This window comes from Pinus tabuliformis, chromosome 3_2 (assembly GCF_031772625.1).
Source record: "Pinus tabuliformis cultivar Carrire ecotype Pingquan chromosome 3_2, CPIR1, whole genome shotgun sequence".
Classification (NCBI taxonomy): domain Eukaryota; kingdom Viridiplantae; phylum Streptophyta; class Pinopsida; order Pinales; family Pinaceae; genus Pinus; species Pinus tabuliformis.
In genome coordinates, this window is record NC_142302.1 from 622,330,520 (window position 1) to 622,342,941 (window position 12,422).

At 37.9% G+C, this 12,422-nt stretch overlaps 1 non-coding gene across 1 annotated transcript; it reads right to left on the minus strand.

Annotated features, from left to right (window-relative positions):
- Positions 1–12,092: 12,092 nt before the first annotated feature.
- Positions 12,093–12,163, minus strand: TRNAG-GCC (transfer RNA glycine (anticodon GCC)). The gene has a single exon. It is a non-coding gene; the product is annotated as a tRNA-Gly (tRNA).
- Positions 12,164–12,422: the final 259 nt, after the last annotated feature.

Genomic DNA, 12,422 nt, shown 5'->3' on the forward strand with positions numbered 1-12,422 from the left:
ATAGGCCAAGAGGAATAAGTTTCAGATCCTAAAGAAGAGGATGAGACTTCTTCATTGAGGGATTAGGTTACCATGAGAAAAGGGATTAAGATGCATCATCTGAGGGTTTATAGTTCGAATAATCATCACCAGGAGGCTTTTAGTTGGAAAATATTCGACCAACTATGTTTATAGAATGTACTTTTTATTTTTACTTTCTTGAATTCACCTGTGTGGGTTTATAATGGCAGACAGAGTGCAACTCTGCACTGTTCTCAGAGTTAATTCCAATGAATGTGTGGGAAACTCTAGAAAAATCAGCCTAGGTGGAACTTAACAAGGTGTGCCATCTATTTCCCCAAACTTATCATCTACTTCAAGATATTTTTTTGGGTTGTTTGACTTCTAAGGGAGTTGGTTCAAACATGTTCACGGATGGTAAAAATACCCATAAACTGATCAAGTGTCATGGCGACAAATTGACATGTAACAAAGAGTTGATCATACTTGTGTAGGAATAGTTCTAGTGAGAACAAGCTTTGTATTTTCTTGTCAGATCTTCTGATTAACGAAATATAGATGGTCAGGGTTTTGAGCAGTGGCTTTCCCTAGAGAAATGTTTTGTTATGTGCCATTGATGTTCTTCCTCTTTCTGGTTATTGTTTTCATCAATCTAGTTTGGCTTTTGCTGAAGAGTAGAGTAGATTCTTGTCTTGTGTTCTATTACATTACATGAGCTGTTGAATATATAGGAAAATATACACAAATAGCTATGTCATCCACCTATTTATTTAAAGAGAGTATCTTGCGAAGGCAAATCAACAACCAAGATTAAATCTCTCTTATAAATTCTTTTGTGTAACTTTGGACACTTTGACCTTTAACTTGTCTAAAAGATTTCCAATCCTTAATTAATTTACGCATGTAAGTTAATGGATAAAATTACCTTCTTAATAAAACTATAAAATAACTCCAATAAGAGATAATTTACCACTTTTCTTCAAAACTTCTTGTTGAAAATGCAGCAAGAAAATCTCAGTTTGGCTTTGCCTTGGCCAAACTAGAGAAAAATTGAATTTCTATTTCAGCAGAAATCTTGGAGGTAGTTAATTGAGGTCAAATAGCACTTGTCACTCAACTAACTCAGTTAATTCAAGTTGGGGAAGCTTGATTTCAGTTTAGTATGATTGATTGCTAATTTGTAGCAATCTATCTAAGTTAAATTGAGTTCTTATTAGTTAAACTAGTTCTAACTTTCAGAAGAACTAGTGGAGGTCAAGTTGTGGAAGTGGAACTTCAACCACACTCAGTGTTTAACCAATTAATTGATTAATCAACCAAAAATTACTATTCCATGCAGATAATTTGAGTTACCCAGTTGAGATGGAGATTCCAAGGCAGTGTACTATAATTTGTAGACTGTTCCCATGTGTACAAGTGGTGCATGCAGTGAAAGGAAGGACCTAGAGGAATTGTGCAATTCAATAGTGGGAATTTCCTAAATAATAGGGACTAATTTCCTCAAGGAACAACGCAAGCAAACAGGAGCTTGGAGGGCTTGAAAATTGGCTAAGTGTTGGCCATAGTCAGTCAAACAGGCAGAGGGATAGACTATACACTTGCATGGTCTTCTCAGGCTTCAACAATCATATGTATTTCATCTCTATTTTCTGATTAATGCAATTCAAATAGGAAGGGGTTTTGAGTAGTTTCTTTCCACTTAGTTAAATATATGTGCAGGTGTGATATTTCCTTTTGCATGTCTATGATTTGTGTTCTATATGGTGAATTTACTTCCGCAGATCAGTAGAGTAGCTTCAAGTATTTTGTTTTATTAAATTTCATGAGCAATTTTGAATCTACACATTAATTTCTACACTTCTTGAGTTCTGGCCTCCCAATAGATGAGGGCTGCACTTTCCAAACAAAGAGAAGCAAGTTGGATATTAGTAACATCATCATTAATCTTTTGAATCTTGTAATAGACTTCAATTTGATGAACCCAATTATCCAAATTTTCAGCACTTACTTCCATTGTACATAGACAATTCAAACTTGACATCAAGCTTAAGAAAAGGAGATTTAGCATGTACTTTTGGAGATCGAGGAGGAGTATTTCTAGGTGTCGAAGGAGGTGAAGAAGGAGGTGAGGATGGAGGTGAAGATGGAGGTGAAGGAGGAGGTGGATGTGGAGGCCTGCTCCCATCACCACCATTACCTTTTTGTTGATTAGAACTTTATCCTTGCATCCTTGTTGTCATTTCATTGTAAAACAATTTCACCATCTCAGACATATCATAGAAAGGCTTTCTAAAAGCTCTCTCATCCTCAGACATCAGCTCCTGTCCTTCTTCATGTGCCATGACTGGTGGAGTTTGTGACCTCCTTGAACCGATTTGAGGGTTTGGTTCTTCAATCACTCTTTCGCCTCTTCTCAATTTAGACCTTGTAATCATTCATGAAACATTTGCAAAAACTATCAAACCTTCAAAACAACCATGCTTTGAAACCAAACTGATATGAAATTAAAAATTGAAGGTTTCTTGAAAAAAATTGCAAGCTAGTTTATGTCTTGTATGGATCAAAATTGAAAAAACACATAAATTTAGTAAGCTTAGTTAAATTTTGCAGATATAAACAGAGGAATATAGACAACATGCAACATCACAAAATAAAAATTTGATGATGGAGCTCACCCCTCATGGGCTACATCTTCGGGTCCAACTTCCAATGTTGTCCCTTTAAATTATAAGCTCAAAATGTCAATTACGTTAACATACAATGCTCAAATCACAAAAATAATGTTGTCATTGTGTACACCTAAAAACCCTTGTGTAGGCTCTTCTTGTGCTAAAAAAGGCTGAAAAATGGCCAAGTTAGGCATCTTTCATTTCTCTACTCACTCTCCTACAAAATTACCCTTCTGTCAAAATTGACAAAGAATTCTTCCTTTGGCAGTTCTGTGAGGCGACAAACTAGCGCGGGAATGGAAAAAATTCCACTGCAAATGGTGCAAAATGTTAGATGGTTAATTGGGCACTGCGCCTCTTACTTCCACCCATTATGTCGGTCACATGGCATACAAATGACCATGGGTGTGACCCAGAGGTCACGCGCCCACAGGCCCCTTCGCTCCTAGTTGTGTGCAAACTAATATGACCGTTGGTTGGGGCACAAGAAAGGTGCTACACGCCCTGCCCCTTCATACCATACACTAATGGTTTCCATTGTATTAATGGGACTGGGAGATGGGGGCCAACTCCCTTCCCCCTCCGCCTCATCGCATGGTTATATGGTGTAACATAAGACCACAGGTTGGGCTGGTTGGGCGAGCCCACTGACAACCCTCCCCACCCTGCCCCAAACTGTTAAACCATGTTACAATAATATAATTTCCCCACATTATATAAAAAGTCACATTGTGTGGTGTGTTAGTAAGTCGTTCGATTGTGTAGACGAAGGTCATGGGGTCAAACCCCACCGAGGTCGGTTGGTCAATTAACAAAAAATTTGACCAATGAACATATGCCACATGACAACCTCCCATAGGGCCACGTGGTGTCTTGTGGTTGGCCCAACCATAAACACAACGACCATTCAAAACTCGCCCACCACCCAGTACGATCATGCTACGTGTCAGCACAAGATTGGCCCGTTTGATTGTCGTACTTGCATAGTCACCTGCTAACATTAGCGCCACATCATCGTACATATTGCCCAGTCAGCTGTGTTGTCAACCCTGCAAGTTGAATTTTTAGTTATTTTCCAAAAACTTCAGAGCGTGATAAATTTCACATATGGTGTCAGATTGAGGCAATTCAAGCATTGTTAGAATCTGAATGATAAGCTCTATGATTTGGCATTGGTTTCAGAAGATTTTGAGCACTTTTGATTTTTGAGCATATTTTTGATCCCTTGGACCATTACTGTTTTTTTTTTTTGAGTATTGAGTCACTGTATATAGAAATCTTTTCTCCTTGATGTATAGAAAAATAATTAGAAAGCATACCTTTATGTTGTGTCATATATTAGTTTGCTCCATAATCAACGTGTCATTCTGAAATGGCTTTGGAATGTGATGGAGCATGTTAGGTGGCATGATTCTTTGTTTCACCTCCCATTTTTCTAACATGGTTCTTTTTTAGATTTTGAATTTTGGTTTGGAAATTCTTCTTTTCATGTCTTTGTTTGTCATGGTACTCATAGGTAAGTATCTTTTGTGAAATTTTGTTTGTGTTTTCATCTTTATGATGTGGGTCACTGGAGTCTTTCATTGTATGAGTTTGATTGAAAGAACAAGTTTGTTAAAGTTTTTAAGAATTGTTGGGGTTTGTTAACACAACCATTCAAATGTAGAGTATATAGGAAACTTGATGATTGGATGAGTCTAATGAATATTGAGTATAATTTTTTCATATTCAGGTGTGAGATCATTGAGAAGCATATTAATGTAGTTGGGATTCTCTTTATTTTTTCCTCTAGCAGTGTGATGTTAATGTGAATTCGATTGCACTAAGGCAAATGTACTTAAACACTACAAAAGGCACCAAACATGAGAATCCATAATTTTATTTCAAGATGGTCGATGAGGGAGGTATTGTTGGTGTAGAGCAACTCAAAGTTGTTGCACAATTTCACAAGGCCACTTTCCTCTACACAACATTATTTCAATTTGTCTTCTCCTGGATAGCAATAATGTCACATATCATTTCCTTGTATTATTATGCATAAAAATTTCTATCATGTGTGTATGTGTGTCTCACATGGAGGATTTTATTTCATTATGTAATACAACCATTGACTTTTGAATAATGACTCCAAATGGATTTTCCAAGAGCCATAATTTGGCCCTTGCAATTTATCTAAACCTTGGAAAAGTTCAATCTTTACAATGATAACCTTCCTTTAAGAAAGGGGTTGCATCAAAACTTTGAAAACTTAACAACTATTTGATTTGATTTTAGTAAGAATATCACTCATTCTTTGACACCATATTAGGTTTTAAACCAATCTTGTTAAATAACAACATTGACAAGACTTCAATCAAACCAACACTTGAACACCAATTAAGAAAAACATATATTTAAGAAATACATGTAAGCATGGTAAACATTTAAAGATAATTATTCAATTCCTTATCTTATATAATGAAAAATGTTGTGTATAAAGATACTAACTAGATATAAAATATTGACTCGGGTGCCCAAACATAAAATAAAACTACAATTTATTAAATAAAATAACTTATTAGAAAACAATAAGTTAATGGTATATATGATTAAAAAATTACATTATCTAAGCATGAGTTAAATTATTAATGAGAAATTTGAAACACCAGTACTTTTAGTTGTGTTGGCCAATATAGTTATCTAAAAATTCCCTCATCAAGCTCTCACATTGGTATTGATAACCCTCTATTAATACATATTTACTAATATAGAAGCTCTCTACTAGGTTATAGGGCAATATAAATTCCATACTCCACAATTCATTGAACTCTATTCTTTTAATAATATGGCCTGAGTTAATTGTACAATCTATCATCACAACATGTAGCATTTTTTCTTTGTTATCTTCTACATCTCTTTTTTTCCAGAGGGAAATGTTGTCCTTTTCTACTAAATAAAAAAAAAAGTACATAGCCAGTTACATGTACCAATACATTACTTTTTACGTCCCTACACACCGCCCATGTGTACAAAAAGATAAAATATAGACATATAAGATTTACATATTGAGTCCTTTATAACAACATCCACACAACATTCACAAAAAATGGAATATTAGATAGACAAAATTCAACAGTCTTCAAAAAATTTCTTTCGGAATAATCCTAGAGAAAGCTTCTAGTATGTTGACAAAAAAAATAGTTAGCCTCCAAGTTGCCTGTGATTGCTAGCATAATTTTGAACAAAGGCCTGTTGAAGAGAACATTCAGTATCCTGTACTACGCCAATGACAGTTGATGACCAATTGAAATGTGGATTCTCCCACAACACAGAGAATGATTGCCCTGTCTTACTTTAAAATAGATAAAGCCTTCTTCCTCATTGGGAGTTTTCTTAGAAAGAAAGAATACTTGGAGGTTCCATTACCTATGAATATGTTGAAAGGAGAGGAAAATTAAATTTTCCATTAGTATAGTAATTTTTTCCTACCAAGGGATCAAATTTAGAACCTGTATGTTGCTTCTCCCTTATATCTAATCAATGAAGCATATGAAATCACCATAGAATTGTAAGGAATCAACATTAATGTGAGAAGAAAAAAATAAAGCACCCAACAAGCTGTGATTTCTTCCTTGGTATTGGAGCTAGTTCTCAAGTTCACCCAAATATGATGGGAAAGATCCCCCTGAGTAAGTAAATGAACTCCCCCCACCGCAAATGCCATCTTGAGAGGCTCCATCAAAAAATCCAACATGACATGAGAGAGGGCTGAACAGGTAACAAGAAGGTCGGACCAACTTGGGCTTATAAGGTCTCAAATAATCCTTGAAAAACCCATGATCTGAGCATGTATGCAAAGTGGATTGATAGGTCAATCCTCAACAATGTGTTTATTTCTCACCTTCCAAATACCCCAAGCTAAAAAAGCAAGTAATGATTTGAAATTACCCATCTTGAGATCCCACCAATGAAGACAAGACTCAAGGGATGAGATGAGACCATTGTCCATAATGTTAAGAGATGCAAGAATTCCATTCGATAAAGTCCCAGAAAAATCATACTGGAAAAAGAGGTGATCAACACATTCTAGTCCTCTCAAGCATAAGCAACATAGGTCCGGACTAGAGAAGCCCCTGTGTAATAGGATGTCCCAAGTGAGGATGCAATTATTTAATAATAACCATACAAAGCATCTGAGTTTAGGCAGTATAGACCATTTCCATATTTTCCTATGCGACCGAATGTTCTTGTGATTAAGTGATGAAGAAGAGATAGAATTATAGGCCAGGTTGGTTGAGCCCTGACCAGATGAGGTGATCCAAGTTGACTTAATCCCGGATTTAACCAAGATCTTTTACTTTCGTGATGTGATTCGAATTGCATTTAAAATAACATAATTGAACATATATGCATACTGTAAAGAAGAAGGGACATGGCAATCATTAGCAACATAAAACTCAAGACGCTGATAATGGAGTTCGTCCAAGAGGGACTACGTTTCCGGGCCCCGGTGTCAAGATGGTGTAGGCTGCTGCATTAAGTGTTGTCAATAGTGATGATGTACATAAGTGGTGACGTCGCTATCATACAAGGAAAATGCCCTCACGCAGGAGTGGCTCCAAGAGATGTTCCACTACAAGAACTCTCAGTCAAAAAAGGACTCCTATAAGTATGACATAAACTCATGCATGATGATAATGAGCATCCCACCAACATGGCATAAAAGGGATCTCAATGCAAACATACATGGCGACACATAAGTATCCCATCAACATAACAACAAAGGGATCTCAAATAAAACATGACGAATCATGACAACAAGTACATCCCACAGATGATTCCGCATCACATCAAGCAGGAATCATGAAACATGTAAGAAAACAAGATCCCACATCAAACATCAAACAGGGATCTATGCAGCACAATGCATCTCATAGCGAAATGAAGTACATGAACACACTGCATATACCTCACATCCTGGGGCCATCTCAAGAAAAGGATGTCTAACTGTTGAAGTTGGTCGTGCCATCAATATCGCAGCGTTGAATCGCATGGAAATCATCGCTAGCACATGAATGCTGACACCTGCACTCCACTTTGAAAAGTGGCTGAAAAATGAAATGCTCAAATGGAAAATCTGAATGCACCATCGAATTTGTGGCATCGAATAGGGTAAAATCAACTGTCAAACTCTGAATTCTGAGAAAGTGAAAATCTGGGGCTTAAGGAATCTTTTAGATTCCCCCTAGATTCCTCAAAGGTTCCCTCCTCCGGGTCGTCTGAAAATCTGCTACTCAGATCGAAATTCTGACTGTGCCATTAGGTTCGTGTCATTGAGAGGTGTAAGATCAACATAAAATTTGTCCAATTTGGACATTGGAAAAATTTCGCCCTCTTGAGAATTTGGCTCAATCATGGTTCCACCTGTGTTTTTATAGAATCATGGTTTCACCTGCGAAACAATTAAAAAATATTATATCTCAATTTTCGTGTCACGCCTTGGCCTCCGTGCACTGAGCAAATGAGGGTGTATATAATGTTTTTGGTGGGTAAATATTACAATGTGTATCGTTGGCGGATTGGTAAAGAACTCCAAATTATAAGGAGGAGGTTGGGTGGTTAAATCCCGACCCCTCCATATTAACAGCCATATTGTTTTGAAAAAACTGCATTAATCTTTGTTTTAGGGGTCGGGTCCGCATTGGGCGGCCTGCCCCTTAACCTCCGATGTGATATGGCGCGCTGTTTTGGAATGGAGTGGGCGCTATTTAAATGGTGGTGTGTTTGTTTTACATGGGGTTTTGTGTTGTATTGAATGCGGGTTGGTGGTTGGTGTATGCCACCATATGGGGCCGCCCGGTGGGGGCCGGTCCACGTGGGCCGGTAGTTCAATCCCCACTGACCTTGCTTAACAACTAGTATGGTGGTTTGGGGGTGTGGGCTAGGTCCACGGAGGTGGCCCAGCTACCTCATACATTAGTGTTGTTTGATGTTGGTTGGACCGACGGGAGTCATGGCCGGTCAGCTCCTTTGGTTATGTGATGCGGTTGGGCTGGCGGGGGTCATGGCCCGTTGGCCCTTTATAATTTGTAATATAGTTTGGGGGTGGCAGAGGTGGTGGCCCGCCACCTCACACACACACACACACACACACACACACACACACATATATATATATATATAATACATTTTTTAGATTTGTCTAATATAGGGGATATTAGACAAATTAACGATCCAACAAATTCACCCGCTTTCGGGAGCTAGGTTTCATGCCCCAGGGTCAGTCAAATTGTAAGACACTTAAACCTGGCCCATAGTCCAACTTTGACCAAAACTTTGACTAGCTCGTTCTCCCTCATACGAGCTTGGATTGACGAATCGTTCACATCGTTGCGATCAGGATGGCAAGATGTACACTCTGGTCCTGGTTTGAAAGCATTCTGATCACTTTGATTTTCGAGCTTTCATAAGCCCTCATTGCCCTGTGTGTGTCCCTGGAGCCACCTAGATCATGAGGTATTCTAGCTCCATAAAATGGAGTCCTCCTAATGTTTTAAGAAAAGACCACTGGATACAAGATTATTAAGAAAATAATCCCATTCAATAGTCATGGATCCTTGTAAACCCAAGTCAAAAGAGCTTTTCCAACAACCAAGGGAAGCAACTGGGGAACTAGGTAAGGAGGCATGATATAGCCTAAATACACCCTACCCATGAAGACAAGAGATAAGATTTATAGATAAATGATAGAAATTGTTACTCCCTATAAAGGGATCCTTCCCTAGGATAACCTGATGATCATTGCCCACCTTACAGGCAATCCAATTTAACATGGAAGGAAAATCCTCCACCAGGCCTCTACAAGTAATTGACCCAAATGAATATTTATGTTGTTTATAAGTCCTTAGCCACTCTGAAATTTCCCTGTTGTGGAGGTATTTATTTAAGAATGCGGCTCCAGATACTTGAACCTGAGATGGCCCTCCAAAAGCTCTTCATAGCCAAGGCTTGACCAAACCAAAGGAAATTTTTGAAATCCCAACTGCGAAAGCTTTTGGGTTGAGAGAGCATGTCCCATTTAGCCAAATGAAAGCCTGCATGATCCTTCTTGGCAATCTAGAGAAAATTGAACATGCAATGACAAATCTTCCTTATGGAGGATTTGGGAATCTTGGAGAGGGTTAGCGAGTATACTAGTATGCTCTCTAGAAAAAACTTAACCAAATTCATACTACCACCCAAGGAGAGCCACCTATAACACCAATTATTGATTTTGCATTCAATCCGCTTAATAAGGTAGGACCAGTCTTCCACAAAGTAGCACTTAGGCCTAATCTGGTAGCCTAGGTAAGAAATACCATGATCAATAGGGACCACCTTGTATGGAAGAATAAAGACTATTGAGTCAATGGTTTGATCTAAGATATTATTTTGAAGAAAGGAGGATTTTAAGTTGCTAACCTGCATACCAGACACAGAGCAAAAGGATGAGAAAATATAGTGAAGATGAGACCATTAAAATATAGAGTCGTCACCAAAACATTAAAACATCAGCCATCACTTTAACCCCCTCTATAAGTCCATCACTTTTAGCCTTGCTGCTCATCAAACTTAGGCCCTCTATGATAAGAAGGAATAAAAGGGGAGATAAGGGACACCCTTGTCTCAAGCCTCTTGAACAAGAAAAAAACCCTGAAGGGGATCCATTGAAAATCACTGAGAAGTTGGTAGATGTTATGCACCTCATGATCCAATTGGTAACCTTTATATCCAGACCAATATGAAAGGGGAGGAGCCTAAGGAAACTCCAATTCACTACATCGTAAGCTTTGACCAGGGCCATTTTTAGGATTAGAGCACTAAGTTTTTTGGTCTTAATGGAGTGCAAAGCCTCTTGAGCCACCCCAATGGCTTCATGAATCAGGCAACTTGTAAGAAATCCAAAATTTTCAGGAGATAAAAAGGAAGAGAGAAAACTTTTCAATCTATCAAATAGGACCTTAACAATAGTCATATAAATAAGGTTACAAATAGGTATCTACGTTGAAAGTGAGGGGTTCAGAACATTTAGGAATTAGAGATATGAACATAGCATTAATAGCCCCAAACACTTGGAATTCTAACCTCCTCCACAACCTGTAAGATGTAATTCCCAATCAAGTCAATAAAAAAACAAGAAAAAATTGATTATCCACCCATCTAGACCAGGGCTCTTGTCCTTAGCTAAAAAAAATTACTACGCTTTTAATCTCATTTATCTTCTATATCTCTAGCATAAACTCCACAAAGATGAGAAAATGAACTTGGATAAAATGTTTTAATATTGAAAAACCATAATAATAATCATGAAAATAACAAGCTCAATTCAATAAACAAATTATCGTGGATTATGATTAAGAAATAAATCAAACCATTTAACTGTCCTGAACAATGCGTTAGGGATTCAAAATTTGGAAAGGGATGACTATTTTCTGGTAAAATTGATTCCATAGATGTATGGTTTTGCAAGTTTAGATGCTACAGGTTTTTTGGTGTCATGTCATGCCTTAGAGCGATTTGGTCACAGAAACATACAGGTTTTTTCATGTCCCGTTATTCCTAGGGCGATTTGCTCAGAGGAACATCTTCACTTTATAGTTATTGGAGAGGGAATCTGTTTGTAAACAGGAGCAGAAGCCAGAGCGAATTGATGAGTGGAGTGATCATCCATTCGTCAAAACAGAAAAATAATTTGAAATTGATTGCTGCCATCGACTAAAAAGAGCAGATCGCATGGTGAAAACAAATTAGGTCATTGCCGGTATCAGACCCGGGTCAGCCGCGTGACAGGCGAGTTTAGAATGAGCAAATTCACAAGTATGCGTCGATAACCAAGAAAAACATACGATGAAATGAAGCAATTTAACGTTCTTGGGGTGAAGCTGAAGCTCGGCTACTGAGATATAATATGAGAATGCACGGTCCTCTTTCAAAAGAAATGTATAAAAACCTTCAAAACGTACATCGCCGGGAAAAGGTCGCCGTTGCCGGAGATCGAACCCGGGTCATCCGCGCAATAACCAAAAAGACATACTGAAATGCAGCAATTTAGCAATTTAGATCGAATCTGAAACTACGATATGAGAGGCCTCTTTCAAAAGGTATGCAATTAAACCTTCAACAGATAAAGACCGCGTGACAGGCGGGAATACTGACCACCTACAACGACATGAACGCATTTAGTCCCTTGATTCTTAGGTATCAAAACTGTTTTCAGAGCCAAAAAAACACAAACAGAGCTTTAGATCAAGCCCAAAACCTACATCGAAAAAAGAAAACAAGGTATTAGGTGCACCAGCCGGGAATCGAACCCGATACTTAAGAAAAAGGAGAAGAAGATATTTAGCTGAACCAGCCATGAATCGGAACCGAGTAATCCGAAAGAGCAAAGAAAAACTCTTAAGCTGCATCAGCCGGGAATCGAACCCGGGTCTGTACCGTGGCAGGGTACTATTCTACCACTAGACCACTGATGCACGTTATGAAAGTGAACACTCTTCTTATTTTGTCACTCTATACTTCTATTTCCCAATGCATTGCCATTTGGCACTGCCACAATTTTTTATCTATACATATAAATTTTCTTCCGCGTGTCTTTTCCCACGGCAATAAAAACTCAACATTATATACATACTCTAATCCGGTTAATGACTCTATATATTCGCATATCCGTATTTCTTCTTCTTCTTTTTTCTTTCTTTTTGAGGGATACAATAATATATCAAAACTATTACC